Raw genomic sequence first — 20,016 nt, forward strand, 5'->3', positions numbered from 1 at the left:
TGAGTAGTCACCCGTGTCCGTGTGGTGATACAAAGTAGAAGCAGCAGTGCACTCTGTAGTCCACGAGACACACACACACTACACACACACACTACACACACTACACACACTACACACACACTACACACACACACTACACACACTACACACACAACTACACACACACCTACACACTACACACACACTACACACACACACTACACACACTACACACACACTACACACACTACACACACTACACACACTACACACTACACACACACACTACACACACACACACTACACACACACTACACACACACCTACACACTACACACACACTACACACACACACTACACACACTACACACACACTACACACACTACACACACTACACACTACACACACACTACACACACACACTACACACACACACTACACACACACTACACACACTACACACACACCTACACACTACACACACACTACACACACTACACACACACTACACACACTACACACACTACACACACTACACACACTACACACACACACACACTACACACACTACACACACTACACACACACTACACACACACACACACACTACACACACCTACACACACACACTACACACACTACACACACTACACACACACACACTACACACACACCTACACACACACTACACACACACACTACACACACTACACACACACCTACACACTACACACACACTACACACACTACACACACACTACACACACACACACTACACACACACTACACACACACACTACACACACACTACACACACTACACACACACACTACACACACTACACACACGTGAGTAGTCACCCGTGTCCGTGTGGTGATACAAAGTAGAAGCAGCAGTGCACTCTGTAGTCCACGAGACACACACACACTACACACACACACTACACACACACACTACACACACACTACACACACACTACACACACACCTACACACACACACACTACACACACACTACACACACACACCACACACACACTACACACACACACACCTACACACACACACTACACACACACACACTACACACACCTACACACACACACTACACACACACGTGAGTAGTCACCCGTGTCCGTGTGGTGATACAAAGTAGAAGCAGCAGTGCACTCTGTAGTCCACGAGACACACACACACTACACACACACTACACACACTACACACACACACACTACACACACACTACACACACACTACACACACACACACTACACACACACGTGAGTAGTCACCCGTGTCCGTGTGGTGATACAAAGTAGAAGCAGCAGTGCACTCTGTAGTCCACGAGACACACACACACTACACACACACTACACACACTACACACACACCTACACACACACACTACACACACACGTGAGTAGTCACCCGTGTCCGTGTGGTGATACAAAGTAGAAGCAGCAGTGCACTCTGTAGTCCACGAGACACACACACACTACACACACACACTACACACACTACACACACACCTACACACACACTACACACACACCTACACACACACACTACACACACGTGAGTAGTCACCCGTGTCCGTGTGGTGATACAAAGTAGAAGCAGCAGTGCACTCTGTAGTCCACGAGACACACACACACTACACACACACACTACACACACTACACACACACTACACACACTACACACACACACTACACACACACGTGAGTAGTCACCCGTGTCCGTGTGGTGATACAAAGTAGAAGCAGCAGTGCACTCTGTAGTCCACGAGACACACACACACTACACACACACACTACACACACACACACTACACACACACTACACACACACACTACACACACTACACACACACCTACACACACACACTACACACACACGTGAGTAGTCACCCGTGTCCGTGTGGTGATACAAAGTAGAAGCAGCAGTGCACTCTGTAGTCCACGAGACACACACACAGACACACTACACACACACACTACACACACACACTACACACACACCTACACACACACACTACACACACTACACACACACACTACACACACACACTACACACACACACACTACACACACACACTACACACACACACACTACACACACACTACACACACACACTACACACACACACTACACACACACTACACACACACACTACACACACTACACACACACCTACACACACACACTACACACACACGTGAGTAGTCACCCGTGTCCGTGTGGTGATACAAAGTAGAAGCAGCAGTGCACTCTGTAGTCCACGAGACACACACTACACACTACACACACACACTACACACACTACACACACACTACACACACACACCACACACACACTACACACACACACACTACACACACACACTACACACACACGTGAGTAGTCACCCGTGTCCGTGTGGTGATACAAAGTAGAAGCAGCAGTGCACTCTGTAGTCCACGAGGTGCCTGCGGTTCAGGCCGCTCTCGTCCCGCAGGTAGCGCTCATACTGCGCGTCGATGTAGCTCAGGATCGACTCGAAGCTGGGGACACAACAACAACAACCACAACAACAATTACAACCACAACAATCATAACCACAACAACAACAATCATAACAGCAATCATAACAATCATAACAAAAACAACCACAACAATAACCTCCACACAACAACGATCACCATACCCACAGTGTGTGAGTGGCGATTGCAAAACCTCAGATAGCGGAGGAAGTAGCCAAACCTTGTGACGGGGTGGGTGGTGAGTGAGTGGGTGAGTGAGTGGTGAGTGAGTGGGTGGGGAGAGGGTGGGTGGGTGGGTGAGTGGTGAGTGGGTGGGTGGGTGAGTGAGTGAGTGAGTGGGTGAGTGAGTGGGTGGGTGAGTGAGTGAGTGAGTGGTGAGTGAGTGGGTGAGTCAGTGAGTGGGTGAGTGGGTGGTTGGGTGGGTGAGTCAGTGGGTGGGTGAGTGGGTGAGTGAGTGGGTGAGTAGGTGAGTGAGTGAGTGGTGAGTGAGTGGGTGAGTGGGTGAGTCAGTGGGTGGGTGAGTGGGTGGGTGAGTGGGTGGGTGCGTGGGTGAGTCAGTGGGTGGGTGAGTGAGTGGGTGAGTAGGTGAGTGAGTGGGTGAGTGAGTAAGTGAGTGGGAGGGTGAGTGGGTGAGTGAGTGGGTGAGTGAGTGAGTGGGTGAGTGAGAGGGTGGGTGAGTGGGTGAGTGGGTGGTGAGTGAGTGGGTGGGTGAGAGGGTGGGTGGGTGGGTGAGTGGTGAGTGGGTGGGTGGGTGAGTGAGTGGGTGAGTGAGTGAGTGGTGAGGGAGTGAGTGGGTGAGTGAGTGGGTGGGTGAGTAAGTGAGTGGTGAGTGAGTGGGTGAGTGGGTGAGTCAGTGGGTGGGTGAGTGGGTGGGTGGGTGGGTGAGTCAGTGGGTGGGTGAGTGGGTGAGTGAGTGGGTGAGTAGGTGAATGAGTGAGTGGTGAGTGAGTGGGTGAGTGGGTGAGTCAGTGGGTGGGTGAGTGGGTGGGTGCGTGGGTGAGTCAGTGGGTGGGTGAGTGGGTGAGTGAGTGGGTGAGTAGGTGAGTGAGTGGGTGGGTGAGTGAGTGGGAGGGTGAGTGGGTGAGTGAGTGGGTGAGTGAGTGAGTGAGTGGGTGAGTGAGAGGGTGGGTGAGTGGGTGAGTGGGTGGTGAGTGAGTGGGTGGGTGAGAGGGTGGGTGGGTGGGTGAGTGGTGAGTGGGTGGGTGGGTGAGTGAGTGGGTGGGTGAGTGAGTGGGTGAGTGGGTGAGTCAGTGGGTGGTTGAGTGGGTGGGTGGGTGGGTGGGTGAGTCAGTAGGTGGGTGAGTGGGTGAGTGAGTGGGTGAGTAGGTGAGTGAGTGAGTGGTGAGTGAGTGGGTGAGTGGGTGAGTCAGTGGGTGGGTGAGTGGGTGGGTGGATGAGTCAAGGGGTGCGTGAGTGGGTGAGTGAGTGAGTGGGAGGGTGAGTGGGTGAGTGAGTGGGTGAGTGAGTGAGTGGGTGAGTGAAAGGGTGGGTGAGTGGGTGGGTGGGTGAGTGAGTGAGTGAGTGGGTGGGTGAGTGGGTGAGTGAGTGGGTGGGTGAGTGAGTGGGAGGGTGAGCGAGAGGGTGGGTGAGTGAGTCAGTGGGTGGGTGAGTGAGAGGGTGAGTGGGTGAGTGGGTGAGTGAGTGAGTGGTGAGTGAGAGGGTGGGTGAGTGGGTGGGTGAGTGAGTGGGAGGGTGAGGTGAGTGTGGGTGAGTGAGTGGGTGGGTGAGTGAGTGGGTGGGTGGGTGGTGTGGGTGAGGTGGTGGGTGGTGGTGGAGTGGGGTGAGTGGGGGTGAGTGAGGAGTGGTGGGTGAGTGTGGTGTGGGGGTGAGTGGGTGGGTGAGTGGGTGGTGAGTGGGTGGGTGAGTGGGTGGTGAGTGGGTGGGTGAGTGGGTGGGTGAGTGGGTGGGTGAGTGGGTGAGTGAGTGGTGAGTGAGTGGGTGGGTGAGTAAGTGGGAGGGTGAGTGGGTGAGTGAGTGGTGAGTGAGTGGGTGGGTGAGTGAGTGGGAGGGTGAGTGAGAGGGTGGGTGAGTGAGTGGGAGGGTGAGTGAGAGGGTGGGTGAGTGAGTCAGTGGGTGGGTGAGTGAGAGGGTGAGTGGGTGAGTGGGTGAGTGAGTGAGTGGTGAGTGAGAGGGTGGGTGAGTGGGTGGGTGAGTGAGTGGGAGGGTGAGTGAGTGGGTGGGTGAGTGAGTGGGTGGGTGAGTGGGTGAGTGAGTGGGTGGTGAGTGGGAGGGCGAGTGGGTGAGTGAGTGGGTGAGTGAGTGGGTGAGTGAGTGAGTGAGTGGTTGGGTGAGTGGTTGGTGAGTGGGTGGGTGGTGAGTGGGTGGGTGAGTGGGTGTGTGAGTGGGTGGGTGAGTGGGTGGTGAGTGGGTGGGTGAGTGGGTGAGTGAGTGGTGAGTGGTGGGTGGGTGAGTAAGTGGGAGGGTGAGTGGGTGAGTGAGTGGTGAGTGAGTGGGTGGGTGAGTGAGTGGAGGGTGAGTGAGAGGGTGGGTGAGTGAGTGGGAGGGTGAGTGAGACGATGGGTGAGTGAGTCAGTGGGTGGGTGAGTGAGAGGGTGAATGGGTGAGTGGGTGAGTGAGCGGGTGGGTGAGTGAGTGGGAGGGTGAGTGAGACGGTGGGTGAGTGAGTCAGTGGGTGGGTGAGTGAGAGGGTGAATGGGTGAGTGGGTGAGTGAGTGGGTGAGTGAGAGGGTGGGTGAGTGAGTGGGAGGGTGAGTGAGAGGGTGGGTGAGTGAGTCAGTGGGTGGGTGAGTGAGAGGGTGAGTGGGTGAGTGGGTGAGTGAGTGAGTGGGTGAGTGAGAGGGTGGGTGCGTGGGTGAGTGAGTCAGTGGGTGGGTGAGTGAGAGGGTGAGTGGGTGAGTGGGTGAGCGAGTGAGTGGGTGAGTGAGAGGGTGGGTGAGTGAGTGGGTGAGTGAGTGGGTGAGTGACTGGGTGAGTGAGTGAATGAGTGGGTGAGTGGGTGAGTGAGTGAGTGTGTGGGTGAGTGGGTGAGTGAGTGAGTGGGTGAGTGAGTGAGTGAGTGGGTGGGTGGGTGAGTGAGTGAGTGAGTGGGTGAGTGAGAGGGTGGGTGAGTGAGTGGGTGAGTGAGTGGGTGAGTGGGTGAGTGAGTGAGTGAGTGTGTGGGTGAGTGGGTGAGTGAGTGGGTGAGTGAGTGAGTGAGAGGGTGGGTGAGTAAGTGAGTGAGTGGGTAGGTGGGCGAGTGAGTGGTGAGTGGGTGGGCGAGTGAGTGGGTGAGTGAGTGGGTGGGTGAGTGAGTGAGTGAGTGGGTGAGTGGGTGGGTGAGTGAGTGGGTGAGTGAGTGGGGTGGGTGAGTGAGTGAGTGAGTGGGTGGGTGGGTGGGTGAGTGGGTGGGTGGGTGGGTGAGTGAGTGGGTGGGTGGGTGGGTGAGTGAGTGAGTGGGTGGGTGAGTAAGTGAGTGGGTGGGTGAGTGGGTGAGTGAGTGAGAGGGTGAGTGGGTGGGTGAGAGGGTGAATGGGTGAGTGGGTGAGTGAGTGGGTGAGTGAGAGGGTGGGTGAGTGAGTGGGAGGGTGAGTGAGAGGGTGGGTGAGTGAGTCAGTGGGTGGGTGAGTGAGAGGGTGAGTGGGTGAGTGGGTGAGTGAGTGAGTGGGTGAGTGAGAGGGTGGGTGCGTGGGTGAGTGAGTCAGTGGGTGGGTGAGTGAGAGGGTGAGTGGGTGAGTGGGTGAGCGAGTGAGTGGGTGAGTGAGAGGGTGGGTGAGTGAGTGGGTGAGTGAGTGGGTGAGTGAGTGAATGAGTGGGTGAGTGGGTGAGTGAGTGAGTGTGTGGGTGAGTGGGTGAGTGAGTGAGTGGGTGAGTGAGTGAGTGAGTGGGTGGGTGGGTGGGTGGGTGAGTGAGTGAGTGAGTGGGTGAGTGAGTGAGTGAGTGGGTGAGTGAGAGGGTGGGTGAGTGAGTGGGTGAGTGAGTGGGTGAGTGACTGGGTAAGTGAGTGAGTGAGTGGGTGAGTGAGTGGGTGAGTGGGTGAGTGAGTGAGTGAGTGTGTGGGTGAGTGGGTGAGTGAGTGGGTGAGTGAGTGAGAGGGTGGGTGAGTAAGTGAGTGAGTGGGTAGGTGGGCGAGTGAGTGGGTGAGTGGGTGGGTGAGTGAGTGGGTGAGTGAGTGGGTGGGTGAGTGAGTGAGTGGGTGGGTGGGTGAGTGGGTGGGTGGGTGGGTGAGTGAGTGAGTGGGTGGGTGAGTAAGTGAGTGGGTGGGGTGAGTGGGTGAGTGGGTGAGTGAGTGAGAGGGTGAGTGGGTGGGTGAGTGAGTGGGTGGGTGAGTGGGTGGGTGAGTGAGTGAGTGGGTGAGTGGGTGAGTGAGAGGTTGGGTGAGTGAGTGGGAGGGTGAGTGAGAGGGTGGGTGAGTGAGTCAGTGGGTGGGTGAGTGAGAGGGTGAGTGGGTGAGTGGGTGAGTGAGTGAGTGGGTGAGTGAGAGGGTGGGTGCGTGGGTGAGTGAGTCAGTGGGTGGGTGAGTGAGAGGGTGAGTGGGTGAGTGGGTGAGCGAGTGAGTGGGTGAGTGAGAGGGTGGGTGAGTGAGTGGGTGAGTGAGTGGGTGAGTGAGTGAATGAGTGGGTGAGTGGTTGAGTGAGTGAGTGTGTGGGTGAGTGGGTGAGTGAGTGAGTGGGTGAGTGAGTGAGTGAGTGGGTGGGTGGGTGGGTGAGTGAGTGAGTGAGTGGGTGAGTGAGTGAGTGAGTGGGTGAGTGAGAGGGTGGGTGAGTGAGTGGGTGAGTGAGTGGGTGAGTGACTGGGTAAGTGAGTGAGTGAGTGGGTGAGTGAGTGGGTGAGTGAGTGGGTGAGTGAGTGAGAGGGTGGGTGAGTAAGTGAGTGGGTGGGTGAGTGGGTGAGTGGGTGAGTGAGTGAGAGGGTGAGTGGGTGGGTGAGTGAGAGGGTGAGTGGGTGGGTGAGTGAGTGAGTGAGTGGGTGAGTGGGTGAGTGAGAGGGGGTGGGTGAGTGAGTGAGTGGGTGAGTGGGTGGGTGAATGAGAGGGTGGGTGAGTGAGTGAGTGAGTGGGTGGGTGAGTGGGTGGGTGAGTGAGTGAGTGAGTGGGTGAGTGGGTGAGTGAGAGGTTGGGTGAGTGAGTGGGTGAGTGAGTGAGTGAGTGACTGGGTGAGTGAGTGGGTGAGTGAGTGGGTGAGTGGGTGAGTGAGTGAGTGGGTGAGTGAGTGAGTGGGTGAGTGAGTGAGTGAGAGGGTGGGTGAGTAAGTGGGTGAGTGAGTGAGTGAGAAGGTGGGTGAGTAAGTGAGTGAGTGGGTGGGTGAGTGGGTGAGTGAGTGGGTGAGTGGGTGGATGGGTGAGTGAGTGAGTGAGTGGGTGGGTGAGTGAGTGAGTGGGTGGGTGGGTGGGTGAGTGGGTGGGTGAGTGGGTGGGTGGGTGGGTGAGTGAGTGGGTGAGTGGGTGGGTGAGTGGGTGAGTGGGTGGGTGGGTGAGTGAGTGAGTGAGTGGGTGAGTGAGTGAGTGGGTGAGTGAGTGGGTGGGTGAGTGAGTGAGTGGGTGAGTGAGTGAGTGGGTGAGTGAGTGAGTGGGTGGGTGGGTGGGTGGGTGGGTGAGTGGGTGGGTGAGTGAGTGAGTGGGTGGGTGGGTGAGAGAGTGGGTGGGTGAGTGGGTGGGTGAGTGAGTGAGTGGTGAGTGAGTGGGTTGGTGAGTGAGTGAGTGAGAGGGTGGGTGAGTGGGTGATTGGGGGGGTGAGTGAGTGGGTGGGTGAGTGAGTGGGTGGGTGAGTGGGTGGGTGAGTGAGTGAGTGAGAGGGTGGGTGAGTAAGTGGGTGAGTGAGTGAGTGAGTGAGAGGGTGGGTGAGTAAGTGAGTGAGTGGGTGGGTGGGTGGGTAAGTGAGTGGGTGAGTGGGTGGGTGGGTGAGTAAGTGAGTGGGTGGGTGGGTGAGTGAGTGAGTGGGTGGGTGGGTGAGTGGGTGGGTGAGTGGGTGGGTGGGTGGGTGACTGAGTGGGTGAGTGGGTGGGTGAGTGAGTGAGTGAGTGGGTGAGTGAGTGAGTGGGTGAGTGAGTGGGTGGGTGAGTGAGTGAGTGGGTGGGTGGGTGGGTGAGTGGGTGGGTGAGTGAGTGAGTGGGTGGGTGGGTGAGAGAGTGGGTGGGTGAGTGGGTGGGTGAGTGAGTGAGTGGTGAGTGAGTGGGTTGGTGAGTGAGTGAGTGGGTGGGTGAGCGGGTGATTGGGGGGGTGAGTGAGTGGGTGGGTGAGTGAGTGAGTGGGTGGGTGAGTGGGTGGGTGAGTGAGTGGGTGGGTGGGTGAGAGAGTGGGTGGGTGAGTGGGTGGGTGAGTGAGTGAGTGAGTGGGTTGGTGAGTGAGTGAGTGGGTGGGTGAGTGGGTGATTGGGGGGGTGAGTGAGTGGGTGGGTGAGTGAGTGGGTGCGTGAGTGAGTGGGTGGGTGAGCGAGTGAGTGGTGAGTGAGTGGTGAGCGCACCAGGAGGAGCTGTCGAGTGAGTCTCCGTATCCCGGAGTGTCCACCACGGTGAGGCGAAGCTTCACCCCCCGCTCCTCAATGTCCACCGTTGTGGCCTCGATCGCTACGGTGCGATTCAGCCGCTCTGACACACACACACCCCCACACACACACACCCACGCACCCACACACCCACACACTCACACCCCCACACACACACACCCACGCAACCACACACCCACACACTCACACGCACACACACACACACACACCCACGCACCCACACACCCACACACTCACACACACATGCACACACACACCGTTCACCCATACGCTCACCCACACACACACACCGCTCACTCACCCGCTCACTCACTCACCTGCTCGCTCACCCCACCGCTCACTCAACTAACCGCTCACTCACCCGCTCACTCACTCACCCATTCACTCAGCCGCTCACTTACTCACTCACCCGCTCACTTACTCACTCACCTGCTCACTTACCCAACCGCTCACTCACCTGCTCACTTACTCACCCAACTGCTCACTCACCCGCTCACTTACTCACTCACCCGCTCACTTACTCACTCACCCGCTCACTTACTCACTCACCTGCTCACTTACCCAACCGCTCACTCACATGCTCACTTACTCACCCAACCGCTCACTTACTCACTCACCCGCTCACTTACTCACCCAACCGCTCACTCACCCATTCACCCACCTGCTCCTTCACTCACCGGCTCACCCACCAACCCACTACACCTACCCACTACACCCACCCACTACACCCACCCACTACACCCACCCACTACACCCACCACGCTGTGTGTGTCCCTGACACCCACCCACTACACCCACCACGCTGTGTGTGACCCTGACACCCACCCACTACACCCACCCACTACACCCACCACGCTGTGTGTGTCCCTGACACCCACCCACTACACCCACCACGCTGTGTGTGACCCTGACACCCACCCACTACACCCACCACGCTGTGTGTGACCCTGACACCCACCCACTACACCCACCACGCTGTGTGTGTCCCTGACACCCACCCACTACACCCACCACGCTGTGTGTGTCCCTGACACCCACCCACTACACCCACCCACTACACCCACCACGCTGTGTGTGTCCCTCACACCCACCCACTACACCCACCCACTATACCCACCACGCTGTGTGTGACCCTCACACCCACCCACTACACCCACCACGCTGTGTGTGTCCCTGACACCCACCCACTACACCCACGCACTCCACCCACCACGCTGTGTGTGACCCTGACACCCACCCACTACACCCACCAACTACACCCACCACGCTGTGTGTGACCCTGACACCCACCCACTACACCCACCCACTACACCCACCCACTACACCCACCACGCTGTGTGTGACCCTCACACCCACCCACTACACCTACCCACCACACCCACCCACTACACCCACCCACTACACCTACCCACCACACCCACCCACTACACCCACCCACTACACCCACCACGCTGTGTGTGTCCCTGACACCCACCCACTACACCCACCACGCTGTGTGTGACCCTGACACCCACCCACTACACCCACCCACTACACCCACCACGCTGTGTGTGTCCCTGACACCCACCCACTACACCCACCCACTACACCCACCACGCTGTGTGTGTCCCTCACACCCACCCACTACACCCACCCACTACACCCACCCACTACACCCACCACGCTGTGTGTGACCCTGACACCCACCCACTACACCCACCCACTACACCCACCACGCTGTGTGTGACCCTCACACCCACCCACTACACCTACCCACCACACCCACCCACTACACCCACCCACTACACCCACCCACTACACCCACCACGCTGTGTGTGACCCTCACACCCACCCACTACACCTACCCACCACACCCACCCACTACACCCACCCACTACACCCACCCACTACACCCACCACGCTGTGTGTGACCCTCACACCCACGTGGTACCCGTGAGGACTTCTCTCACCGGCCGCCCCTAGGATGAGTCTCTCTGGGTAGAGGTCAGTGAGGAAGAGGCTGTCGATGAGAGTCGACTTGCCCAGGCCAGACTCACCTACATCGTCAACAACATCATCACCATCATCAGCATCTACATCATCATACATTCATGAGGCTCACAGAGCCAGACTGAGGCTCCCACAGGGTTCAGTGTTAATCAGTGAGGCTCACAGAGCCAGACTGAGGCTCCCACAGGGTTCAGTGTTAATCAGTGAGACTCACAGAGCCAGACTAAGGCTCCCACAGGGTTCAGTGTTAATCAGTGAGACTCACAGAGCCAGACTAAGGCTCCCACAGGGTTCAGTGTTAATCAGTGAGACTCACAGAGCCAGACTGAGGCTCCCACAGGGTTCAGTGTTAATCAGTGAGGCTCACAGAGCCAGACTAAGGCTCCCACAGGGTTCAGTGTTAATCAGTGAGACTCACAGAGCCAGACTAAGGCTCCCACAGGGTTCAGTGTTAATCACTGAGACTCATAGAGCCAGACTAAGGCTCCCACAGGGTTCAGTGTTAATCAGTGAGACTCACAGAGCCAGACTAAGGCTCCCACAGGGTTCAGTGTTAATCAGTGAGACTCACAGAGCCAGACTAAGGCTCCCACACGGTTCAGTGTTAATCAGTGAGGCTCACAGAGTCAGACTAAGGCTCCCACAGGGTGCAGTGTTAGTCAGGGAGACTCACAGAGTCAGACTAAGGCTCCCACAGGGTTCAGTGTTAATCAGGGAGACTCACAGAGCCAGACTAAGGCTCCCACAGGGTTCAGTGTTAATCAGTGAGACTCACAGAGTCAGACTAAGGCTCCCACAGGGTTCAGTGTTAATCAGTGAGGCTCACAGAGCCAGACTAAGGCTCCCACAGGGTTCAGTGTTAATCAGTGAGACTCACAGAGCCAGACCGAGGCTCCCACAGGGTTCAGTGTTAATCAGTGAGGCTCACAGAGCCAGACTAAGGCTCCCACAGGGTTCAGTGTTAATCAGTGCGACTCATAGAGCCAGACTAAGGCTCCCACAGGGTCCAGTATTAATCAGTGAGACTCACAGAGCCAGACTAAGGCTCCCACAGGGTTCAGTGTTAATCAGTGAGACTCACAGAGCCAGACTAAGGCTCCCACAGGGTTCAGTGTTAATCAGTGAGACTCACAGAGCCAGACTAAGGCTCCCACAGGGTTCAGTGTTAATCAGTGAGACTCACAGAGCCAGACTAAGGCTCCCACAGGGTTCAGTGTTAATCAGTGAGGCTCATAGAGCCAGACTAAGGCTCCCACAGGATTCAGTGTTAATCAGTGAGGCTCACAGAGCCAGACTAAGACTCCCACAGGGTTCAGTGTTAATCAGTGAGGCTCACAGAGCCAGACTAAGGCTCCCACAGGGTTCAGTGTTAATCAGTGAGACTCACAGAGTCAGACTAAGGCTCCCACAGGGTTCAATGTTAATCAGTGAGGCTCACAGAGCCAGACTAAGGCTCCCACAGGGTTCAGTGTTAATCAGTGAGGCTCACAGAGCCAGACTAAGGCTCCCACAGGGTTCAGTGTTAATCAGTGAGACTCACAGAGTCAGACTAAGGCTCCCACAGGGTTCAGTGTTAATCAGGGAGACTCACAGAGTCAGACTGAGGCTCCCACAGGGTTCAGTGTTAATCAGGGAGACTCACAGAGTCAGACTGAGGCTCCCACAGGGTTCAATGTTAATCAGTGAGACTCACAGAGCCAGACTAAGGCTCCCACAGGGTTCAGTGTTAATCAGTGAGACTCACAGAGTCAGACTAAGGCTCCCACAGGGTTCAGTGTTAATCAGGGAGACTCACAGAGTCAGACCGAGGCTCCCACAGGGTTCAGTGTTAATCAGTGAGGCTCATAGAGCCAGACTAAGGCTCCCACAGGGTTCAGTGTTAATCAGTGAGACTCACAGAGTCAGACTAAGGCTCCCACAGGGTTCAGTGTTAATCAGGGAGACTCACAGAGTCAGACCGAGGCTCCCACAGGGTTCAGTGTTAATCAGTGAGGCTCATAGAGCCAGACTAAGGCTCCCACAGGGTTCAGTGTTAATCAGTGAGGCTCACAGAGCCAGACTAAGACTCCCACAGGGTTCAGTGTTAATCAGTGAGACTCACAGAGCCAGACTAAGACTCCCACAGAGTTCAGTGTTAATCAGTGAGGCTCACAGAGCCAGACTAAGGCTCCCACAGGGTTCAGTGTTAATCAGTGAGACTCACAGAGTCAGACTAAGGCTCCCACAGGGTTCAGTGTTAATCAGGGAGACTCACAGAGTCAGACTGAGGCTCCCACAGGGTTCAATGTTAATCAGTGAGGCTCACAGAGCCAGACTAAGGCTCCCACAGGGTTCAGTGTTAATCAGTGAGACTCACAGAGTCAGACTAAGGCTCCCACAGGGTTCAGTGTTAATCAGGGAGACTCACAGAGTCAGACTGAGGCTCCCACAGGGTTCAGTGTTAATCAGGGAGACTCACAGAGTCAGACTGAGGCTCCCACAGGGTTCAATGTTAATCAGTGAGACTCACAGAGCCAGACTAAGGCTCCCACAGGGTTCAGTGTTAATCAGTGAGACTCACAGAGCCAGACTGAGGCTCCCACAGGGTTCAGTGTTAATCAGTGAGACTCATAGAGCCAGACTAAGGCTCCCACAGGGTTCAGTGTTAATCAGTGAGGCTCATAGAGTCAGACTAAGGCTCCCACAGGGTTCAGTGTTAATCAGTGAGGCTCACAGAGCCAGACTAAGGCTCCCACAGGGTTCAGTGTTAATCACTGAGACTCACAGAGCCAGACCGAGGCTCCCACAGGGTTCAGTGTTAATCAGTGAGGCTCATAGAGCCAGACTAAGACTCCCACAGGGTTCAGTGTTAATCAGGGAGACTCACAGAGTCAGACTGAGGCTCCCACAGGGTTCAGTGTTAATCAGGGAGACTCACAGAGTCAGACTGAGGCTCCCACAGGGTTCAATGTTAATCAGTGAGACTCACAGAGCCAGACTAAGGCTCCCACAGGGTTCAGTGTTAATCAGTGAGACTCACAGAGTCAGACTAAGGCTCCCACAGGGTTCAGTGTTAATCAGGGAGACTCACAGAGTCAGACCGAGGCTCCCACAGGGTTCAGTGTTAATCAGTGAGGCTCACAGAGCCAGACTAAGGCTCCCACAGGGTTCAGTGTTAATCAGTGAGGCTCACAGAGTCAGACCGAGGCTCCCACAGGGTTCAGTGTTAATCAGTGAGACTCATAGAGCCAGACTAAGGCTCCCACAGGGTTCAGTGTTAATCAGTGAGGCTCATAGAGTCAGTGTTAATCAGTGAGGCAACATCATCACCATCATCAGCATCTACATCATCATAAATTAATGAGGCTCACAGAGCCAGACTGAAGCTCCCACAGGGTTCAGTGTTAATCAGTGAGGCTCACAGAGCCAGACTGAGGCTCCCACAGGGTTCAGTGTTAATCAGTGAGACTCACAGAGCCAGACTGAGGCTCCCACAGGGTTCAGTGTTAATCAGTGAGGCTCACAGAGCCAGACTAAGGCTCCCACAGGGTTCAGTGTTAATCACTGAGACTCACAGAGCCAGACCGAGGCTCCCACAGGGTTCAGTGTTAATCAGTGAGGCTCATAGAGCCAGACTAAGACTCCCACAGAGTTCAGTGTTAATCAGTGAGGCTCATAGAGCCAGACTAAGGCTCCCACAGGGTTCAGTGTTAATCAGTGAGGCTCACAGAGTCAGACCGAGGCTCCCACAGGGTTCAGTGTTAATCAGTGAGACTCACAGAGCCAGACTAAGGCTCCCACAGGGTTCACTGTTAATCAGTGAGGCTCACAGAGCCAGACTGAGGCTCCCACAGGGTTCAGTGTTAATCAGTGAGGCTCACAGAGCCAGACTAAGACTCCCACAGGGTTCAGTGTTAATCAGTGAGGCTCATAGAGCCAGACTAAGGCTCCCACAGGGTTCAGTGTTAATCAGTGAGACTCACAGAGCCAGACTAAGGCTCCCAGAGGGTTCAGTGTTAATCAGTGAGGCTCATAGAGCCAGACTAAGGCTCCCACAGGGTTCAGTGTTAATCAGTGAGACTCACAGAGTCAGACTAAGACTCCCACAGGGTTCAGTGTTAATCAGTGAGGCTCACAGAGCCAGACTAAGGCTCCCACAGGGTTCAGTGTTAATCAGTGAGGCTCACAGAGCCAGACTAAGGCAGTTGTTGTTGTTGGCTCACCAACCACCATGAGTGTGAACTCAAATCCTTTCTTCACAGACTTGCGATGAACTTGATTGGGCAAATTGGCAAAGCCCAGGTAGGTTCCCTCCGACAGCTACAGACACACAGATACAACAACAACAACCGCCATTCGCCACTAAGTGGCGGTGACGTCACCACGACGCTTGTGCCAGGCTATGTGCACCTTGAGGCCACGTGAAGTGTCGAACGCCCGCGGGCAGGAGGTCACGGGGCAGACCCAGCAGGTGCCACGGGTCGACTGATACTGATTGCTGCTGGCTACTCTCCGGATTACGTGATTGCTAAGCTACAGGGTGATTTCCACAAACTACAACATCAGCTAGTTGCTCTTAAACTAGTCCTGAATACCTCCAAAACCAAGGTGCTATGCTTCTCACCAGGACTAAAGCAGGAAGTTATTTTTCCCCAATTACATTCCTTAAAAAATTGTCAAATAGAGCAAGTCAAGATCTATAAGTATCTTGGGGTCATCCTGGATTCAAAACTGAATATTGAAGATCACATTGATTATATTGGTAAAAAGACAAAAATAAAAATTGGTTTTCTGTATCGACACAAGCACTGCTTCCCCCCAATGTTCCGTTTGGAACTGATAAAAGCTGCCATACTGCCTCTACTTGATTGCTGTGATATCGTGTATGAATCAGCCCCAAGTACTGTACTGAAGAAGCTTGATTCCATCTATCACTCGGCCTTAAGATTTGCATTGAACTGCCCATATAGGACTCACCACTGTGATCTCTACATTGGGTCAAACTTAACATCTCTTAATGTTCGACGGCTTGTGCACCAGATCTTATTTATTCACGATGTGCTTACAAAAAAATCCGCAGACTACCTGCTGGATCTCCTCTCTGTTTCAAAGAACAAATTTGACCTCAGGTCTTCGCTCATTTACCAGCTTCACATTCCCTATTGCCGTACAAAAACTGGAGGAAGGGCCTTTGCTATTGATGCCCCCAGGGTCTGGAATGCTATTGCCAATAAACTGCAACTTGAATCGCTACCAATGAGATCTCTCAAAACTGCTCTAGAGGAGCTGTACACCCCAAGCTGCCACTGCTATTCATTGGCGTAAAATAAAATAAAATGTTTCGCTCCGGTTGACGCTGCAAAGTATTATCCGTATTTTGATTTAGCGTGCTGATCTTCAAGGTGCATTGAAAAATTTGACACTCCGACCGATGCTTCTGTTGTTGTGGAGTAACTCATGCAGCCAGCTATGGCTCTAGGGATTTGGTGTTACGTGTTATTTATGTAGTTTATTGTAAAAATTCGGTCACAGTCCTTGTGATCACTGTTACGTTGCAATTATGGCTTTATTTTTTGGTGATTTGGAAAAGTTTTTTGGCTTGGACTTGTTTGTTTTGTTGTAGTACGGAGTTAGACTGATGGCTTTAATCTAAGTTTTCTTGTGGTTGTTGTTGTTTGACTTGCATCCCACTGGGATTTTTTGCACACAGCGTTGGTGTACACACAGAGACACACTGAGACACAGAGACAGAGACACAGAGAGAGAGAGACACGCAGACAGAGACACACACAGAGACACACAGAGACACACAGACAGAGACACACAGAGACACACAGAGACAGACAGAGACACACAGACAGAGACACACAGACAGAGACACACAGATAGAGACAGACAGAGACACACAGACAGAGACACACAGACAGAGACACGCAGACAGAGACAAGCAGACAGAGACACACAGACAGAGACACACAGACAGAGACACACAGAGACACAGACAGAAACACAGACAGAGACAGACAGAGGCACACAGACAGAAACACACAGACAGAGACAGACAGAGACACACAGACAAACACACGCAGACAGAGACACACAGAGACACACAGACAGAGACACAGACAGAGACACACAGAGACACACAGATAGAGACACACAGAGACACACACACAGAGATACGCAGACAGAGACACACAGACACACAGAGACACACAGAGACACACAGACAGAGACACACAGAGACACACAGACAGAGACATACAGAAAGAGATACAGACAGACACACACAGACAGAGACACACAGAGACAAACAGACAGAGACACACAGAGACACGCAGACAGAGACACACAGACAGAGACACACAGACAGAGACACGTACCTTCACTTTGTCCCCAGATGTATGAGCCATGGTGTCTGCTGTCCAACTGTGAACATCACCACCATCACCACCATCATCACCATCATCACCATCACCACCATCATCACCTCCATCACCACCATCATCATCATCAACACCATCACTAGCATCATTACCATCACCATGATCACCATCATCACCACCATCATCACCATCACCACCATCATCACCATCACCACCATCACCACCCTCATCAACACCATCATCACCATCATCATCATCACCATCACCACCACCATGACCACCATCATCATCAACACCATCATCATCACCATCATCATCACCAGCATCATCACCACCACCATCACCATCACCACCATCATCATCAGCATCATCATCACCATCATCGTAATCAACACCATCATCACCATAACCACCAGCATCAACACCATCATCATCAACACCATCACCACCATCATCATCAACACCATCATCACCATAACCACCAGCATCATCACCATCACCATGATCACCATGATCACCATCATCATCACCACCACCATCATCATCAACATCATCATCATCATCGCCATAATCACCACCATCACCGCCATCACCACCATCATCATCAACACCATCATCATCACCATAACCACCACCATCAACACCATCATCATCATCACCATCACCATGACCATCATCATCATCACCATCATCACCATCACCACCATCACCAGCATCATCATCATCATCAACACCATCATCATCACCATAACCACCACCATCAAGATCATCACCATCACCATGATCACCATTATCATCATCACCAGCATCATCACCACCATCACTATCACAACCATCATCATCATCAGCATCATCATCACCATCATCGTCATCAACACCATCACCACCATCATCAACACCATCACTACCATCATCAACACCATCATCACCATAACCACCAGCATCATCACTATCACCATGATCACCATCATAAACACCACCATCATCATCATCAACATCATCATCATCGCCATAATCACCACCATCACCACCATCACCACCATTATCATCAACACCATCACCATAACCACCACCATCAACACCATCATCACCATCACAATGACCACCATCATCATGATGGTGGACAATGATGGTGCAATTCTATACAGCGATCATTGAATCCATCCTCACCTCCTCAATAACCGTCTGGTACGCTGCTGCCACTGCCCAGGACAAGAGCAGACTGCAGCGTATCATCCACACTGCTGAGAAGGTGATTGCCTGCAATCTACCAACCCTCGAGGACCTGCACACGACAAGGTCCATGAGGCGAGCGAGGAAGATTGTGGCCGATTTCTCCCACCCTGGACACTCTTTGTTTCAGCTACTCCACTCCGGCAGAAGGCTTCGGTCCATCAGGAACAAAACCTCACGCCATAAAAAACAGTTTCTTCCCATCTGCTGCTGGCCTGTTAAACAAGGCCAAGGGCTAACACTGTTTTTAACATTTGATCTACATAACGACACCTTGCCAATATTAACTATGTTACCCTATTTGTATTTTTTATTTTTAAAATTATATCTTAAAGCTATTTTATATTCGATATTTATTTAATTTTATATACTTCAGCCCCTTGGTGTTAGACTTTTAACCCTTATTATAGTAAGACTTGTTTAAAACTTATTTAAGATTTTAGATTCCTATATGTTGAATGTATGTACCATCCTGCCAAAGTAAATTCCGTGTCGGTGTGAACTTACATGGCGAATAAAACCCTTTCTGATTCTGATTCTGATCATCATCATCATCAACACCATCATCACCATCACCACCATCACTACCATCATCATCATCATCAACACCATCATCATCATCACCATAACCACCACCATCAACATCATCACCATCACCATGATCACCATTATCATCATCATCACCAGCATCATCACCACCACCATCACCACCATCACCATCACCACCATCATCATCATCACCATCATCGTCATCAACACCATCACCACCATCATCATCAACACCATCATCACCATAACCACCAGCATCAACACCATCATCACCATAACCACCAGCATCATCACCATCACCATGATCACTATGATCACCATCATCACCACTACCGTCATCATCAACATCATCATCATCGCCATAATCACCACCATCACCACCATCACCATCAACACCATCATCACCACCATCATCATCATCATCACAAAAATCATCATCATCACCATCATCATCACCATAACCACCAGCATCAACACCATCATCATCACCATCACCATGATCACCATCATCACCACCACCATCATCATCATCGCCATAATCACCACCATCACCACCATCACCATCAACACCATCATCATCACCATAACCACCACCAGAAACACCATCATCATCACCATCACCATGATCACCATCATTACCATCATCATCCGCATCATCATCAACACCATCATCATCATCATCACCATAACCACCACCATCAACACCATCATCATCATCACCATCATCATCACCAGCATCATCACCATCACTATGATCAACACCATCACCACCATCACCACCATCATCATCATCACCATAACCACCACCATCAACACCATCATCATCATCATCACCAGCATCATCACCATCATCACTATCATCATCACCACCATCATCATCACCACCACCATCACCATCATCACCACCACCATCACCACCATCATCATCACCATCATCG

General features: G+C 53.1%; 1 pseudogene; it reads right to left on the reverse strand.

Moving 5' to 3' along the window:
- LOC116937530 (septin-2-like) overlaps positions 1–20,016 on the reverse strand; it is a 56,548-nt pseudogene that overhangs the window by 32,024 nt on the left and 4,508 nt on the right.

This window comes from Petromyzon marinus, unplaced genomic scaffold (genome assembly GCF_048934315.1).
Source record: "Petromyzon marinus isolate PM22_M1 ecotype Great Lakes invasive population unplaced genomic scaffold, UKy_Petmar_22M1.pri1.0 PM_Scaffold_37, whole genome shotgun sequence".
NCBI classification, from domain to species: Eukaryota; Metazoa; Chordata; class Hyperoartia; order Petromyzontiformes; family Petromyzontidae; genus Petromyzon; species Petromyzon marinus.